The following is a 17,870-nucleotide window of genomic DNA, read 5'->3' as shown; positions in this document are numbered from 1 at the left end:
AATCCACTTAAGTAAAGGACCCAAAGGGAAAAACACTTCACTTTCTAAAACTGTTCCTCTCCATCAGCCTTTCTCTAAGCATCCTTTAATTATGTACTGCAATTTGGCCAGGCTTGTCTGGTTCACTGAGAAACCTCTAAGAGCAATAATTTAGTACCTTAAAGCATGATGTCATATCAGGTGACTCTTCAACACAGTTTCAAATAAAGAAAATCAATGACTATTCATACAAAACAACTTCACCTGGTCATCCATAGTCAGAGGGACATCAAGAAAACAATTGCAAAGTGCAGTAAAATGTGAAGAGAATACACATTTTTCCTCCACCCATCTGTAGTATTTGTTTGGCTCATCTTATCCATTCAAGAAGCCCACTCTCTTCATCTGATGTGCTGCATTAAACTGTAAAACCATGAATATTGTGAAGTTTTTGAAAAAGATTTTTTTTCACCTATCACAAAGGACAGTTACATTAGCCACAATGGACATGCTGTGGTGGTCCCATGAAACACTAAGTAGAGAATGGTGGGGGAAAAAAGTTTTCCCAGAAGGATAATTCAATGCTAAAAATCAGTTCTCCACCATGAACGTCACCTTCAGTTTATCCTTCAGACTTAGCATAACCACGCTGTTTAAAATTGCAACCCACATCTAAATTCTCACTTCCCTTTCTCTGCTCTCCTTTTTTTCATTTTTTTATAGCACTTAAAATTTTCTAGCACAATAAATAATTAAATGTTTGTTGTTAATCATTTTCTGCTAGAATTTAAGCTCCAGAGGAAAGAGATCTTTGTCTATTTTGTTCACTGACATACTCTAAACACCTAAGACAATCTTATACAAACTAGTCACTCAGAAAATGTTTTCTGAATGAATGAATGAATCTACATTGTGGCTTCAGTATAAAATATTCTAGAGCTAAATACCAATTTCATGTGCACAGTTAACAAAATCTACTGGGACTTCCCTAGTGGTCCAGTGGCTAAGAGTCCATGCTTTCGATGAAGGGGGCCCATGTTCCATCCTTGGTCAGGAAGCTAGATCTCACACAACTCCACTAAGAGATTACATTTTGCAACTAAAGATCTCACATGCAGCAACAAAGACAGACGATCCAGAGTGCCACAACCAAGACCCAGGGCAGACAAACTAATAAATAAATGTTAAAAAAAAAAAAAAAAAAAGAGTGATAAGTGCTACAAAGCCAAATAGAGGATTAAAAAAAAAAGCCTAGGGGATGGTGAGTGACAGAAGTGCCTTTGTAGATGAGGTAGTCACCTTTGAAGTGATGGCAATTAATTTGAGATCCAATTAATGAAGTTGGGTGCCATGCAGATTTGGGTAGAAGGGTTAAGTGAACTTTGAGTATGGAGAAAATGCTGAGGGTGGAGGCAGATTTGGTAAGTCCAGAAACAACAGTAAGGCCTGTGCAGAATGAGTGGAGTGTGCAAGAATGTGGTATCCATTACTTTTGCGTGCATGGGTGCTAAGTCCCTTCAGTCCTGTCAGACTCTGCGACCCTATGGACTGTAGCCAGCCAGGCTCCTCCTTCCATGGGATTCTCCAGGCAAGAATCCTGGAGTGGACTGCCATTTCCTTTTCCTTCCCCACGCAGGTATGGAACCAGGGTCTCCTAGGTCTCCTGCACTGGCACATGGATTATTTACCACCAGCGCCACCTGGGAAGCCCCCTATTGCTTTTACCCACACTTAATAACGTGTGTATCGCCTAACGCCCTCGAAAAGAGAGATTACATTTCACCTGGAGTACTCAGATTCTCTGATAGTAAATGCTTCTATTCCAGCCTCCAAATAGCTGTATCAGCACATCATATCAGATTACAAGGCACACAGCAATATTGTTAAAAATCATTCCAAGAACACACAGGAGTCACGAAACTGACCTAAGTACCACTGCCCAGGAAGGTGCAAAGCCAAGTAGGAACGTAGTACTAGACAGGTGCAAAGCTAGGAGGCTCAATAAACATCAAACAGTGACTGTCACTTCCTAGTCAGGGGGAAAGAGCTTCGTGGCAAAGCTCTGTTTGAGAACTCTACTCCCTTTTACTCAGCTCTGACAAAGATTAAGTCGCCAAGCGCAGTACCAGTCAGTTCTTCGACATGCGTTTTGTTACAGTCCTGTGCTCGAGCTGTTCAGCCATATTATGTAATTTCCCAAAGAACAAAAAGCAAAAAGTTCCCTTTGAACTCGCCTTCCAACTCGGGCAGGAAGTTCTTTCTCCACCTGGGCGGAGCACTTGGAAAGTTTTCAGCGTCTCAAAAAATCTCTGCTTCCAGGGCAAGTATCTTCCAGTTTAAAATAAAGACTGAAGGCTATTTCTCCCCACCCCCCCACAGCAGTTCCCAAACAGCTTAGCCTAGCTTTTACTCAGACTTCCTGCACTATCCCTTGACATCAGGACCGAACATTGAAGGCAAAGTAAGTTTAGCGAGCCGGTTCGGGGCCGGAAGCTGGGGGAAATACAGATGTACAGGGCGGAAACCCAAGATTGAGGTGACGGAAACGAAAATCGCAGCTTCAAGGAGGTGCGGAGAGCGGGAAAGGAAGGCGAAGCCCCGAGGCAGTTGCCTCACCCGCGCTGGCATAAGGAGGAAAAGCCTCCAGGCGGGTGATGAGCCCTGGCGAGACGCCACACGCGACCCTCGCGGAGCCGCGCCACTTCCGCCAGCGACTCACGCATGCGCACCTCACGCCGCCTCGATCCTAGACCTGGGTCGGGGTACGAGACCTGGGTCGGGGTACGATCCCAGGGGCGCGCGACCTGCCACCGCCCGCGGCTGTGCGCACGCGCGCCGGCACCTGGGCCCTAGTACTGGGCAAGACTGTCGCCCCCGAGCCCCGCGCCCAGGCCTCGCCGGAGGACTTGCGCACGCGCAGAGACGCCTAAGCAAGCGGCCTCGGGCGGGGCTCTCGCCCCAGGGGCTACTCTCACAGCTGCCGCGCCCCGAGGTCGGGCAGCGGGGGGCGGGGAGAGGTGGCTTCCCGCTGGGGGGACCTGCGAGAGGCCGGATTCGAGCCCGGCGCCCCCTTCTGGCTTCCTGTGCCATCCCCTCTGCCCTTACCTCAACGCAGGCCCAAACCACATCCGCTCGGCCTCCCGGGTCGCCGTTACTGCTCGGTTGGGGGACCGGCGCAACATCCAGCTGGCGCCTCCCCCAGAAGCAGCCGGGCCTCGGCGGGATGCACCCGGATGCCCGATCGCGGAGGGAAGAGGAGGGGAGCGGACCCGAGGGGAGGGGAGGGGGCCGGGCGATGGCGCCTCGCCCCTCCTCCCCGCTGCCCCCCTGCCGCCCCCGCCCCCGCCCCCTTTCTCGCCTGTGAACGGACCCCTAGGACTGGGCACCGGTTACCCCGCTGTGTGCACCTCTGCCCTTTTCTCAGGGATTCCCCTGTGGACACACCCCACCTTCTCCAGGCTTCTGGTCCCCAAAGTCTTGGGAATTCGGAGATGCCTGACCCGGAAGGATGAGGCGCACAAAAGATGCTGGGGCAACCTCTTCCCAAGCCAGAGCTGGCTTTTCGACTGGTGGTCCCTCCATTAGGGAGTTCAGATCACTTCTACACGGTTTCCCTGCTTTCCCTTCACTGCTGTGGGGCTGAAGTCCTATACCTTTCTAATCCAAAGGCCGAAATAATGAGTGATGCGAGCTGAGGCGGTGACTTAGGTACGTTAAGGTTACGTTGGGTCCTTTGGAACAACCGTGCTCTCCGTTTATTGATCTGCAGTCATTTCTTGTATTACACTGCACTTCTCTTGGTCTTCGTAGATTTTCGTAAAATGCATCACAGCTTTATGTGTGTGTTGTTAGTCGCTCAGTCGTTTCCGACTCTGCAACCCCATGGACTGCAGCCGGCCAGGTTCCTCTGTCCATGGGATTCTCCAGGCAAGAATACTGGGGTGGGTTGCCATTCCCTTCTCCAGGGGATCTTCCCCACCCAAGGACTGAACCCGGGTCTCCTGCACTGCAGCCAGGTTCACAGCTTTATAATGTGCAATAATTTCTTCCACCTTGCTACAGTGACTTTGGGCCTAAGTGGGTTTTGGTATTGATAAAATGCGCTGTAACTGATGTTGTTAAGCTGTTCCTATGAAGTAAACTGGTTTCTTTTACACTGGTTTTTTAACACAGATTTTGAGGTAGGAGATAGATGGGCTCCAGGTTGGAAATTTACAATCAGTCACTCTTCTGCTTACAATTTTTGAGATAAGAGATAGATGGGCTCCAGTTGAGGAATTCACATCCAACAAAAACAGGATACATAGCCAGTCTTTGTCTCTCACCTCAGGGGAATAATCATTGCGAGGACAAAGAAAGGAAAAAAAAAAAAACCAACCAAACCCTGTCTCATAAGGGAGCCCTATCTGATAAGGGAGACACTGCACATGTGCAGAAAGGCTCCTTGTAGTCAAAAGTCAGAGGCTAATGAGTCTTCAAGGCCATAATGAGCCTTGCTCCTCCCAGAAGCCTTCATTTCAGAAATCCATCTTAGCTAGGGTGTGTATGGGCACCCCAGGGGACGGTCCTGAGACAAAATAATCAGAGGGGGGCAGAGCAATGTGACTGGTCTGAGACCCAGAAAACTGCTCATTTATGAAGGATTTAAACTTCCCAAAGGCGTGATTCTTTCTCTCAGCTCCCCATGTACCTTTCCGCATGTATTTTTCTTTTCAATAAACTTTTTACTTTACTCTTTACCTTCTGCCTCCTCATCTGAATTTGTTCTTGACTAGGCAGGCAAGACTAGGGACTTTTAGCCCTAACTCCTGGCTTCTGTGGTCCGGTGGTTAGGGCTCCCGGTTTGGGAAACTAAGACCTTGCTTCCAGCCACCGCTCACTGCTGTTTGCTTGCAAGCTGCCACTTACGGCTGCACACATCTGAAATGTTTGACACAGATTCGAAGTTCAAATGATTTACCACAAGCAGCATAGCCTCATGGAGTAACTGAGATTTCAACTCAGAATGACCATGTCAGTCTTTTGTGTGGTTTGGCTTTTGTCATATCATTGAAGAAGCATCATTCTGGAACATCTAACCACTTTTATGGCAGGTGCTATAGTTGGCAGGCATTATGTCTATCATCAGATCATAGTCCTCTGAGCCACACGGGGCTTGCATTTATTTGATTTTATGGGATATGAGCTGAGCAGAAGTGACGACATTGCATAAGACAAAGTCCCCCCACCCCACCCCACCACACAACTAGTTATCCTTTGGCTTGCTTTTTTTGGGTGCACTGCTCAGCTTGTGGTATTTTAGTTCCCTGACCAGAGGTTGAACCCAGGCCCTGGCAGTGAAAGCCCAACAGCCTAACCACATTCCATGCCCTGGAATGCTGGGGAATTCCCCCTTTTGGCCTTTTGATATAAACTAATAAAACTGTAAGGGGAAGTTCAGCTTGGAATTTTGATTTGAAAAGGATAATCAAAAGGAACTCCTTCAAGAGTGTTTATCTAAGGGGGAGGGTGGCCAGATGAGGTGGGGTTATCACTTAAACTTACCTTCCTTATACAATTACTTGTGATGTTTCTATCTCACTAGATTGTGAAACTCTTGAGGGCATAAGAAAGAAAGAAAGCAAAGTTGCTCAGTCTTGTTCAACTCTTTGCAACCCCATGGACTGTAGCCCACCAAGCTCCTCCATCCATGGAATTTTCCAGGCAAGAGTGCTGGAGTGGATTGCCATTTCCTTCTCCAGGGGATCTTCCTGACTTAAGGATCGAACCCAGGTCTCCTGCATTGCAGGTAGACGCTTTACCCTCTGAGCCACCAGGGAAGCACCCTTGAGGGGATAGATCTTGCCTTATTATGTATGTATCACAAAATGCTTAAGAATTGTTTGTGGAATCAAATTAACCTTGATTATGTTCCTTTTACTTCTCTGTAGCTCAAACGGTAAAGAATCTTCCTGCAAGGCAGGAGACCAGGGTTTGATCCCTGAGTTGGGAAGTTCCTCTGGAGAAGGGAATGGCAATTCACTCCAGTATTCTTGCCCTGAGAATTCCATGGATGGAGAAGGCTGCCAGGCTACAGTTCATGGGGTCCCAAAGAGTCAGACACGACTGAGTGACTAACACAGTATGTGCCTTTGGGTCCTCAAATATGCTTTGCTACTACATGAAAAGACCTAAACATAAACATGAATCCATAGTCTACTTTCATTTGGGATGGTTTGTGCCAGTTCTCCTGGACCTGATAGCCTGGTTAGACATACCTCTTAAGTGTTCAGTTCAGTTCAGTTGTTCAGTCGTGTCCAACTCTTTGTGACCCCATGGACTGCAGCAAACCAGGCTTCCCTGTCCATCACCAACTTCTGGAGCTTACTCAGACTCATGTCCATCGAGTTGGTGATGTCATCCAACCATCTCATCCTCTGTCTTCCCCTTCTTCTCCCACCTTCAATCTTTCCCGGCATCAGGGTCTTTTCCAATGAGTCAGTTCTTCCATCTGGTGGCCAAAGTATTAGAGTTTCAGCTTCAGCATCAGTCCTTCCAATGAATATTCAGGACTGATTTCCTTTACTATTGATTGGTTGGGTCTCCTTGCAGTCCAAAGGACTCTCAAGAGCCTTCTCCAACACCACAGTTCAAAAGCATCAATTCTTCAGTGCTCAGCTTTGTTTATAGTCCAACTCTCACATCCATACATGACTACTGGAAAAACCATAGCCTTGGCTAGATGGACCTTTGTTGGCAAAGTTATATCTTTGCTTTTTAGCCTGTTGTCTAGGTTGGTCATAGCTTTTCTTCCAAGGAGCAATTGTCTTTTAATTTCATGGCTGCAGTCACCATCTGCAGTGATTTTGGAGCCCAAAAAACTAAAGTCTCTCACAGTTTCCATTATTTCCCCATCTATTTGCCATGAAGTGTTGGGACTGGATGCCATGGTCTTAGTTTTCCGAATGTTGAGTTTTAAACCAACTTTTTCACTCTCCTCTTTCACTTTCATCAAGAGGCTATTTGGTTCTTCTTTGCTTTCTGCCATAAAGGTGGTATCATCTGCATATCTGAGGTTATTGATATTTCTTCTGGCAATCTTGATTCCAGCTTGTGTTTCATCTAGCCTGGCATTTCACATGATGTACTCTGCATATGAGTTAAATAAGCAGGGTGTCAATATACAGCCTTGATGTACTCCTTTCCCAATTTGGAACCAGTCTGTTGTTCCATGTCCAGTTTTAACTCTTGCTTCTTGACCTGCATACAGATTTCTCAGGAGGCAGGTCAGATGGTCTGGTATTCCCATCTCTTGAAGAATTTTCCACAGTTTGTAGTGATCCACAAAGTCAAAGGCTTTGGCATAGTCTTAAGTGTGATTGATACTAATCCAAAAAGGCTTTAAGTCACGTTTTGTTTTGTTTTGTTTTTAATACCTGGTCAACCAGTTTTCTCCCTCCTGCTTTCCTTGTCGCATATTACCATAACATTGAGTCTTCATTAAAAATCACTTATTTTTCTGCTCAGGAAAGGACTTTTCCTTTGATCACCACCAAAGCTAAAATTCATCATTAAACAAGTTTAGAGTTGATTCATGAAACAGGAATTCTTTCTTACTCAAACACTCGCCGTTTCCTGCCTCTTTATGCCTGTATCCATACTATATTTAAGGCATTTTAAGGGATTCAGGGACTTCCCAGGTGGCACTGATGGTAAAGAACCACCTGCTAGTGTGGTAGACTTGATTAGCAGTAGGTTCGATCCCTGGGTGGGAAAGATCGCCTGGAGGAGCGCTTGGCAACCCACTCCAGTATTCTTGCCTGGAGAATCCCCACGGACAGAGGAGCCTGGTGGGCTACAGTCCATAGGGTCGCAAAGAGTCGGACATGACTGAAGCGATTTAGCACACATGCAAGGGATTTGAGTCACTGTTTAGAAAGCAAAGTTATAAAATTAAAAAAAAACTTTCATACGGAATGTCATACAGAATTTACAAATCAACCTATATAACAGTCCTTTCTCTGCAGAAATAATACTGCTGACAAATTAGTAACTAATTTTTAAAAGATAGGGTATTTTTAAAATAAGATACATATGTCTTTAAAGTCCCGAAGATTTTAGTCCTGAGATTATTCCTAAATGATGAAAAAATAAAAGACAGTATATAGTAGAGACCGTCTGTGATTTCAGCCACTGAAATATATTGCTAATGAGGAATTTGATGTTAAGATGAGATTACTGCAAGAATGATTAGAACAGAGAATTCAGTAAGTGTTGATTATAGAATATATTCCTAGAATATAAAGTAGGAAATTTCCTGCAAGAAATCTGACACATAGAGCAGTTGGATTGCTGAAAGAAATTGTTAGAATACCTCTATTTTTGTCTAAATTAAGAACTCAAACTTTACTAGTATTTAACATGGAAATTGACAATAGTGCCTATTTTTGGTGGTCATGGTACCTGATCAAAAACGTGTAGAGGGCTTCCTTGGTGGCTCGGTGGTGAAGAATCTATCTTCCAATGCAGAAGACACAGCTTCAATCCCTGATCTGGGAAAATCCCACGTGCAGTAGAACAACTAAACCCATGTGCCACACTACTGAAGCCTGTGCACCCTAGACCCCGTGTTCCACAACAAGATAAGCCACCACAAAGAGAAGCCTGCAGTCTGCAACTAGAGAGTAGCTCCTGCTTGCCGCAAGTAGAGAAAAGCCCAAAAGAAGACCCAACACAGCCAAAAGTGAATAAATAAAATGATTAAATATGTAGAGACCAACTTCCTTAGAGTACCATTAGCGCTGTAGGCAGGCATCTGATTTCACCACGTGTTTTGAATCTGTGTAATATTTTAAATGGGCTTCCTAAGTGGCACAATGGTAAAGAATCTGCCTGTCAATGCAGGAGACACAAGAGATGCACATTCGATCCCTGGATCAGGAAGATCCCCTGGAGAAGGGAATGGCAAACCACTCCAATATTCTTGGCTGGAGAATACCAGACAGAGGAGCTTGGTGAGCTAGAGTCCATGGAGTCGCAAAGAGCTGGACATGACTGAGTAACTAACACTTTCACTTTCTCAGAACTTTAGGTTTTTTCCAGCAGTCTGGTTAGAAGAGTTGAACTCAGTGTGACAGTGGGGTGGGCTTAAAGAGAGAGGAAAAGATGAATTTGAGAAGATTTTGAGAAAATATTGGTTAACCTATTTCTCTATAATAATAGGTCAAAAGACTGCAGTATAGTGTAAACATGGCTTTTTTGTGCACTGGGAAACCATGGAATGCATGTGACTCACTTTATTGCAATTTTTGCTTTATTGTGATGATCTGGGAGCCAACTTCCAAGGTATGCCTGGGTGGGTTGCATGTTTTTTGGTTTCTCATTGCATATAAGGGTTGTGTTTGTACCATACAGTTGTCTATTAAGCATGCAATAGTATTATGTCTAAAAAGGTACATACCTTAAATGCTGCTGCTGCTGCTGCTAAGTCGCTTCAGTCGTGTCCGACTCTGTGCAACCCCAGAGACAGCAGCCCACCAGGCTTCCCCGTCCCTGGGATTCTCCAGGCAAGAACACTGGAGTGGGTTGCCATTTCCTTCTCCAATGCATGAAAGTGAAAAGTGAAAGTGAAGTCGCTCAGTCGTGTCCGACTCCTAGCGACCCCATGGACTGCAGCCTACCAGGCTCCTCCATCCATGGAATTTTCCAGGCAAGAGTACTGGAGTGGGTAAAAAAGGACAAAAACTCCTAAATCTCATCTGAGCCTTCAGTGAGTCATAATCTGTTTCTCGTGGAGGGTTTGAAATATTGTGAGAATTACCAAAATGTGACACAGAGGCACAAAATGAGCAAATGCTGCTGGGAAGAAAAAAGTGGTGCCAAAAGAGTTGCTCAACACAGAGTTGCCACAAACTTTCAATTTATAAAAAAACAAAAAACAAGGTATCTGCAAAAGCATCATAAAGGTGTAGTGCAATTTTAAAAACAGGCTAAAGGAATAGGGTATGTTTTGATTGATGCTGAGAATATCTTTGATATAATTCAATCATGATATTCATTTTTGATAAAAAGAAATTTTAGTAAAAGGCTACACGCACACACTGAAAACTAGCTTCATGTTTAATGGTGAAATCCTAACAGCATGTCCGTTAAATATAGTAATAAAACAATGGTTACAATTAGATAAGAAAGTAAAGTAAGGAACTGAAGACTGAAAAGGACACAGAGGAAAAAAAAATTTTTTTTTAAATGTGTCTCACAGCTTGCAGGATCATAGTTCCCTTACCAGGGATTCAACCCAGACCCTGGAAGTGAAATCACCAAGTCTTAACCACTGGATGCCACGGAATTCCCAGGATACAGATAATTTATCATTATTTATTGATGATGAAGTTAGATTTTTTGGCTGAGGGATGCTCACAGCCTCTTTTCCCTACCCTATTCAGTTCAGTTCAGTTCAGTTGCTCAGTCGTGTCTGACTCTTTGTGACCCCATGGACTGTGGCATGGCAGGCCTCCCTGTCCATCACCAACTCCCCAAGCATCGGAGCAAATGCTTTAATGCTCTAGTACATGCTTTTCTTGACCAGGTGCTCTGGCTTGTGTTAATCCTGCATTGCAGAGGCAAGAGCCAAGATCATGGTTCCATGCCTGTTTTGTTTATGTCATGTCGGCACATACAGTGGGTTGCCATTTCCTTCTCTAGGGGTTCTTCCTGACCCAGGGATTGAACCCAGGTCTCCAGCATTGCAGGCAGACTCTTCACCATCTGAGCCACCAGAGAAGCCCATAGTGTGACAGTGTAGCCTAACCTGCTTGAGTTCAGGGCTCCCGGCGAAAGTCATCAGAGTGTAACAGTGCCCTGCTTTCTTTGTGTGTCTGTGCTCATGTACTCTTCTTGGGGACCTTAAAGAAAAGCAGGTTCAGAAGGATTTGAGTTTTTATGGTTCTCCTTGTCGAACACCACCTTAATCATTCATACTTTTGGCTTAACTGAAATAGATCTTGAACAGCCAAGAATAGAAACTGAAAAACTTTTAGAAATAATAGTTTAGCAACATAGCCAGTTACAAAATCAATATACAAAAATAAGTTAGAAAACTATAAAACTACTGAGACCAAGGAAGGCAAAATAGAGAAGAATATTGTATTGTTTTTAGAGAGGAAGATCCAATAATGTAAGGATGTCAATTTTCCTAAAATTAATTCGTAAGTCTAATGCTATCCTAATAAAAGTCTCAATATTTTCATTGAAATAACTTAAAAATCCATTTGAAAGTGTATTTTGGCAGAGCCCTTTTGAAAGCAGTTTGACTTTATGTATTAAATTTATTTTTGGCTTAATAAACCCACCTTTAGGAATCTGTTGGGAGAAGGCAATGGCACCCTACTCCAGTAAAATCCCATGGACGGAGGAGCCTGGTGGGCTGCAGAACATGGGGTTGCTAAGAGTCAGACACGACTGAACGACTTCACTTTCACTTTTCACTGTCATGCACTGGAGAAGGAACTGGCAACCCACTCCAGTGTTCTTGCCTGGAGAATCCCAGGGACGGGGGAGCCTGGTAGGCTGCCGTCTCTGGGGTCGCACAGAGTCGGACACGGCTGAAGTGACTTAGTGTGTGTGTAGTGTGTGTAGGAATCTGTTAATGTGAAAAGATGTATGCAGATGGCTATAAATCACAGTATTTGGGTAGGGGTGGGCAGTGGAATATGCAATCTTAATTCCCCCACCAGGGATCAAACCTCCACCCCCTTTAATGGAAGCACAGAATCTTAACCACTGGACCGCCGGGGAAGTCCATCACAAAGGAAAAACAGCCTAATTAGAAAAATTAAAGTAAAAGAATACTATTGGTGGCCTACCTAAAAGCCACCTTCCCTTCCTTCCTTCTTTTTTTTCTTTCTTTCCTCATTTCTTTCTTTCACTTTGTACTAGGAAAAATTTCAAACATGTACAAAAATGGAAAAAATGATTATTAAGCCCCCATGCATTCATCATTCAGCTTCATCAATTAGCAATCCACAGCCAAAATGGGTTTTATCAATACTTCTCTCCATCACCATATTATTTTGAAGCATCTTGTTGTTTCATCTGTAAATATTTCAGTTTGAATATTAAATATTTCAATACATAAGTACGTAAAAGTTCTTAAACGATAAGAACTCTTTTGTAAAAAATTGTAACTGAAATATTACCATCCTTTCACAGATTTCTTGATCAGAAGACATCCTTTCGGAGTTCAAATTTTTAATTACCTCACAAGTGCCTTATATACTTTTTTAACAGTTTGGGTGACTCAGGACTCAAAGTCTACACATTGCAATTGGTTGATACGTCTTGTCTCTTCTAACGCACAGGTTCCCTCTTCAGTTCCTTTCATTTCCTTGAAATTTTTAAGTTATTTGTCCTCTGTTGCTGTTGCTGTTGTTCAGTCACTGTTTGCGACCCCATGCACTGCAGCAGGTCAGGCTTCCCCATCCTTCCTTGTCTCCCGGAGTTTGCTCAAATTCATGTCCACTGAGTCAGTGATGCTATCTAACCATCTCATCCTCTACTACCCTCTTTTCCTTTTGCCTTCTCCTTTTGTCCTCTAGATTTTCCAAATTCTGGATTTTCCTGAATGCACTCTTCATACTTCCCATAAATTGGTCACTGATAATCTAGAGCAGCAGTCCCCAACCTTTTTGGCACCAGGGACCAGTTTTGTGAAAAACAGTTATTTCACAGAAGGGTAGAGGGGATGGTTTCAGGATGATTCAAGCACATTAACATTTATTGTGCACTTTATTTCTTTATTATTACATCAGCTCCACCTCAGATCATCAGGCATTAGATCCGGGAGGCTGGGGACCCCTGATCTAGAGTCTTGGTTAGATTCAGGTTTTTTTTTTCCCAGCAAGATAACTTCTTAGATAATGTTGTGTCCTTCCATCAAGAGGTGTGTGAGGTTAGTAACTGTTGATGCTCAGTGTATATATCCATACTATACTGAATTCAATCTACTGATTAGATTAGCATCTAGTGTTATAAATGGTGATAATCCTAACTCCATCATTTCTCTTCCATCTATTAGTTGGAACACTTTTATAAAAGGAAACTACTTTCCTCAATGAGTTGGTTTCTGAGTGATACAGGAAGACCAGGGAAGCATTTAATTCTTTTTCTTAATTTGCTAGTTTGCAAAATAATGAGCTGTTTCACTCACAGTCTCCAACGGTGATCAAATGAGTTTGTCTGTTGGTATCATTGTGAATTCATGGATTTAAGCTTGCTTCATGTGTTTCATTGCTCATGTGTTTTCTTGCTCACAGAACCCTGTTTCATTTAGGTAGCAATGCAATTAGTCACAGAGAAGAAATCTTGGCTTCTGTGAGCACATTTTATCAGTGCCTTCTCATTGGCAGTGTTTAGGGTGGGCAGGTGGCTAATCCTGGATGTAGACACTTATGAGAAAGTTCACATTAAAGAATGACCTCTCCACCCACTCAGCTGTCCCCTCTTCCCTTCAGGCTTTTCTCATATTGTCACCTGAGGACTTGATGTTTGAAGAGCTGCTGCTGAAGCTTGGAACATCCCAATGGATACATATGATATTCATGCACGCTTATGAATACACACTGCAGTTATAGACTTATTGACAGGGAAAGATATCTATGTATGTTGCTGATACACCTATTATTATATATATACACCAAGACCTACCTGGTCTTGGTTGTTGTTCAGTCACTAAGTCATGTCTGACTCTTTGTGACCCCATGGACTGGAATGTTTGCTCTCCCAGAGCTCTGGGACTCTCCGCCGTGGCCTGGGCTCTGATCACACTCTGTCTGCACAGGAAGGGGACTGGCTGGCAGCCCCAGGCTGACCCTTTTCTCCCTCTGTCCTGAACTCCCCTGGATTCATGACCTTGACCTCTCCTCTTTGCACATCTTCCTCCTCTCAGGGTCCTGGCCCCAGTCAGTCCTGACACAGACACTCAAGAATCTCTGTGGCACACCAGGATCCTCTGTCCTCCACTATCTCCTGGAGTTTGCTCAAATTCACATCCGATGATGCTATTTAACGATCTCATCCTTTACTGCACTCTTTTCCTTTTGCCTTCAATCTTTCCCAGCATCAAGGTCTTTTCCAATGAGTCAGCTCTTCGCATCACGTGGCCAAAGTGTTGGAGCTTCAGCTTTAGCATCAGTCATTCCAATGAATATTCAAGGTTGATTTCCTTCAGGACTGACTGGTTTGATATTCTTTCAGTCCAAGGACTTCCCAGGTGGCTCAGTGGTAAAGAATCTTTCTGTCAATGCAGGAGACTCAAGAAACATGGGTTCGATCCCTGGGTAAGGAATATCCCCTGGAGGAGGAAATGGCAACCCACTCCAGTATTCTTGCTTAGAAAATTCCATGGACAGAGGAGCCTGGAGGGCTGAAGTACATGGGGTCAAATAGAGATGGACATGACTGAGTGACTAAGCATTCACACACTTGGAATTATGTTCATTTAAATATTAAGACAAATATTGAGAGTGGTTATCTCTGAGTGGTGAGATGGTGAATTTCCAATTTATTCCTTATATATTTCTGTAAGGTTTGAGGTTTAGATTTTGATGTGAATAATAAACTTTTTAAAAAAGTGACCAACTCTCATTTAGCTCATGTTATTTGTAATGATTTTGCTACAAATAAATATATCTCATCAGAAAAATTATTTTCATAAGACCCCATAACTGGCATCACATGATTTTTCTCCATGGCATAATCATTGGACAGGAAATGTTTTGATTCTGGAATAACATTTCCTGATAAACATTTGTTGGAGACTTTTAAGCATTTCCTGACCTTTTTTTTTTCCTTTGTGTATCTTATCATTATAATTAACAATACTCTGTAGCCCAGGGGGACATAGTTATCCTGCTGAAGAAAAAAAAAAAAAACTTTGAGAAAAACATGCGTTTTATTAGAGAGACATTTCCCAGTTACCAAGAGAATAAAATTGGCACAATTTTCACTTAGTGGTAAAAATAATAAGTAGTCTCCTGTTAACCTACATGTAAGAAATTTATATTTGTTCAGTTTGGTTCAGTTCAGTCGCTCAGTCGTGTCCGACTCTTTGCGACCCCATGAATCACAGCATGCCAGGCCTCCCTGTCCATCACCAACTCCCAGAGTTCACTCAAACTCACGTCCATTGAGTCAGTGATGCCATCCAGCCATCTCATCCTCTGTTGTCCCCTTTTCCTCCTACCCCCAATCCCTCCCAGCATCAGAGTCTTTTCCAAGGAGTCAACTCTTCGCATGAGGTGGCCAAAGTACTGGAGTTTCAGCTTTAGCACCATTCCTTCCAAAGAACACCCAAGGCTGATCACCTTTAGAATGGACTGGTTGGATCTCCTTGCAGTCCAAGGGACTCTCAAGAGTCTTCTCCAACACCACAGTTCAAAAGCATCAGTTCTTTGGCGCTCAGCTTTCTTCACAGTCCAACTCTCACATCCATACATGACCACTGGAAAAACCATAGCCATGACTAGACGGACCTTTGCTGGCAAAGTAATGTCTCTGCTTTTCAATATGCTATCTAGGTTGGTCATAGCTTTTCTTCCAGGGAGTAAGTGTCTTTTAATTTCATGGCTACAATCACCATCTGCAGTGATTTTGGAGCCCCCCAAAAATAAAATCTAACACTGTTTCCACTGTTTTCCCATCTATTTCCCATGAAGTGATGGGACCAGATCCCATGATCTTCGTTTTCTGAATGTCAAGCTTTAAGCCAACTTTTTCACTCTCCTCTTTCACTTTCATCAAGAGGCTTTTTAGTTCCTCTTCACTTTCTGCCATAAGGGTGGTATCATCTGCTTATCTGAAGTTATTGATATTTCTCCCAGCAATCTTGATTCCAGCTTGTGCTTCTTCCAGCCCAGCGTTTCTCATGATGTACTCTGCATATAAGTTAAATAAGCAGGGTGACAATATACAGCCTTGACGTACTCCTTTCCCTATTTGGAACCAGTCTGTTGTTCCATGTCCAGTTCTAACTGTTGCTTCCTGACCTGCATATAGGTTTCTCAAGAGGCAGGTCAGGTGGTCTGGTATTCCCATCTCTTTCAGAATTTTCCACAGTTTATTGTGATCCACACAGTCAAAGGCTTTGGCATAGTCAATAAAGCAGAAATAGATGTTTTTCTGGAACTCTCTCGCTTTTTTGATGATCCAGCAGATGTTGGCAATTTGATCTCTGGTTCCTCTGCCTTTTCTAAAACCAGCTTGAACATCAGGAAGTTCACGGTTCACGTATTGCTGAAGCCTGGCTTGGAGAATTTTGAGCAGTACCTTACTAGCGTGTGAGATGAGTGTGATTGTGCAGTAGTTTGATCATTCTTTGGCATTGCCTTTCTTAGGGATTGGAATGAAAACTGACCTTTTCCAGTCCTGTGGCCACTGCTGAGTTTTCCAAATTTGCTGGCATATTGAGTGCAGCACTTTCACAGCATCATCTTTCAGGATTTGAAAGAGCTCAACTGGAATTCCATCACCTCCACTAGCTTTGTTCGTAGTGATGCTTTCTAAGGCCCACTTGACTTCACATTCCAGGATGTCTGGCTCTAGGTGAGTGATCATACCATCGTGATTATCTTGGTCATGAAGATCTTTTTTGTACAGTTCTTCTGTGTATTCTTGCCACCTCTTCTTAATATCTTCTGCTTCTGTTAGGTCCATACCATTTCTGTCCTTTATCGAGCCCATCTTTGCATGAAATGTTCCCTTGGTATCTCTAATTTTCTTGAAGAGATCTCTAGTCTTTCCCATTCTGTTGTTTTCCTCTATTTCTTTGCATTGATCGCTGAGGAAGGCTTTCTTTTCTCTTCTTGCTATTCTTTGGAACTCTGCTTTCAGATGCTTATATCTTTCCTTTTCTCCTTTGCTTTTTGCTTCTCTTCTTTTCACAGCTATTTGTAAGGCCTCCTCAGACAGCCATTTTGCTTTTTTGCATTTCTTTTCCATGGGGATGGTCTTGATCCCTCTCTCCTGTACAATGTCACAAACCTCCATCCATAGTTCATCAGGCACTCTATCAGATCTAGTTCCATAAATCTATTTCTCACTTCCACTGTATAATCATAAGGGATTTGATTTAGGTCATACCTGAATGGTCTAGTGTATTTGTTAGGCATCTTTAATTCTCCCAAGAAATTACATATTCTTAAAGCCAAAAAGATGTTAAAATCTTTTTGGCTTTAAGAATATTCTTGGCCTCCAGAGTAAAATGGAAGAAGAACCTTTTTTCCTTTAGTTAATTACCCTTTGCATGGCTGATTCCACCAGGCCTTCAACACAGGGAGCCAGGGCCATACTATGACAGTGGACAAAGGAAATAGAATCAGCATGTATCTATGACCCACGTGCTGTGTGCCCTGTGTTACCATAGATGCTGTGGCAAATTCAGTGAACGAGCTAACCTTGCTCTCACAGACCTCATGAGCTAGTGCAGACACACCACAAAGGCATGCGGGGGGACAAGCTGGAGGTGAATCTAGAAAGGCAGTTTCTTGAGGTCACAGGTGAATTTTTAACAGAGATCAGATATGGTCTGGGCGATGGCATGAAGGGGCAGATAAATGCAGGGGGACGAATTGAGAAGCGCCCCTGGAGTCTAGAGGAGACAATGCAAGCATGAATTTGAGAGGTCATTTGGGGATGGAGAGGAGAAAAGAGGGATTAAGCAAACACTTACATTCTATGGTCTCTGGGGTCATCTCTCCCTTGTTCTCTCTCGACACCATGGAGCCTTTGGCAGAGCTGAATTTACTTCATCTGTGGGAAGGGTAACAGAGAGCAAGCATTTTTCTGTCCACCCTCAGGTCGGAGCTCTAAAGGAGGAGCAGCTTGCTTCTGGCAGGCAGCATGGAAGTGGTGAAACT

General features: G+C 43.6%; 1 protein-coding gene across 7 annotated transcripts in view; it reads right to left on the bottom strand.

Annotated features, from left to right (window-relative positions):
- Positions 1 to 3,223, bottom strand: part of RCBTB2 (RCC1 and BTB domain containing protein 2) — a 42,901-nt gene extending 39,678 nt beyond the window's left edge. Inside the window, exon 1 of one of the 7 annotated variants that reach the window (XM_044926976.2) lies at positions 3,085 to 3,223. The gene's annotated coding sequence lies outside the window, so the exon portion shown is untranslated. The other 6 variants (XM_006063599.4, XM_044926980.2, XM_045162478.1 and 3 more) reach the window with 6 other exon arrangements.
- Positions 3,224 to 17,870: the final 14,647 nt, after the last annotated feature.

This window comes from Bubalus bubalis, chromosome 13, assembly GCF_019923935.1.
Source record: "Bubalus bubalis isolate 160015118507 breed Murrah chromosome 13, NDDB_SH_1, whole genome shotgun sequence".
Taxonomy (NCBI): Eukaryota; Metazoa; Chordata; class Mammalia; order Artiodactyla; family Bovidae; genus Bubalus; species Bubalus bubalis.
The sequence above is the reverse complement of the archived record's forward strand: the minus strand, read 5'-3'. Positions and strand labels throughout refer to the sequence as shown.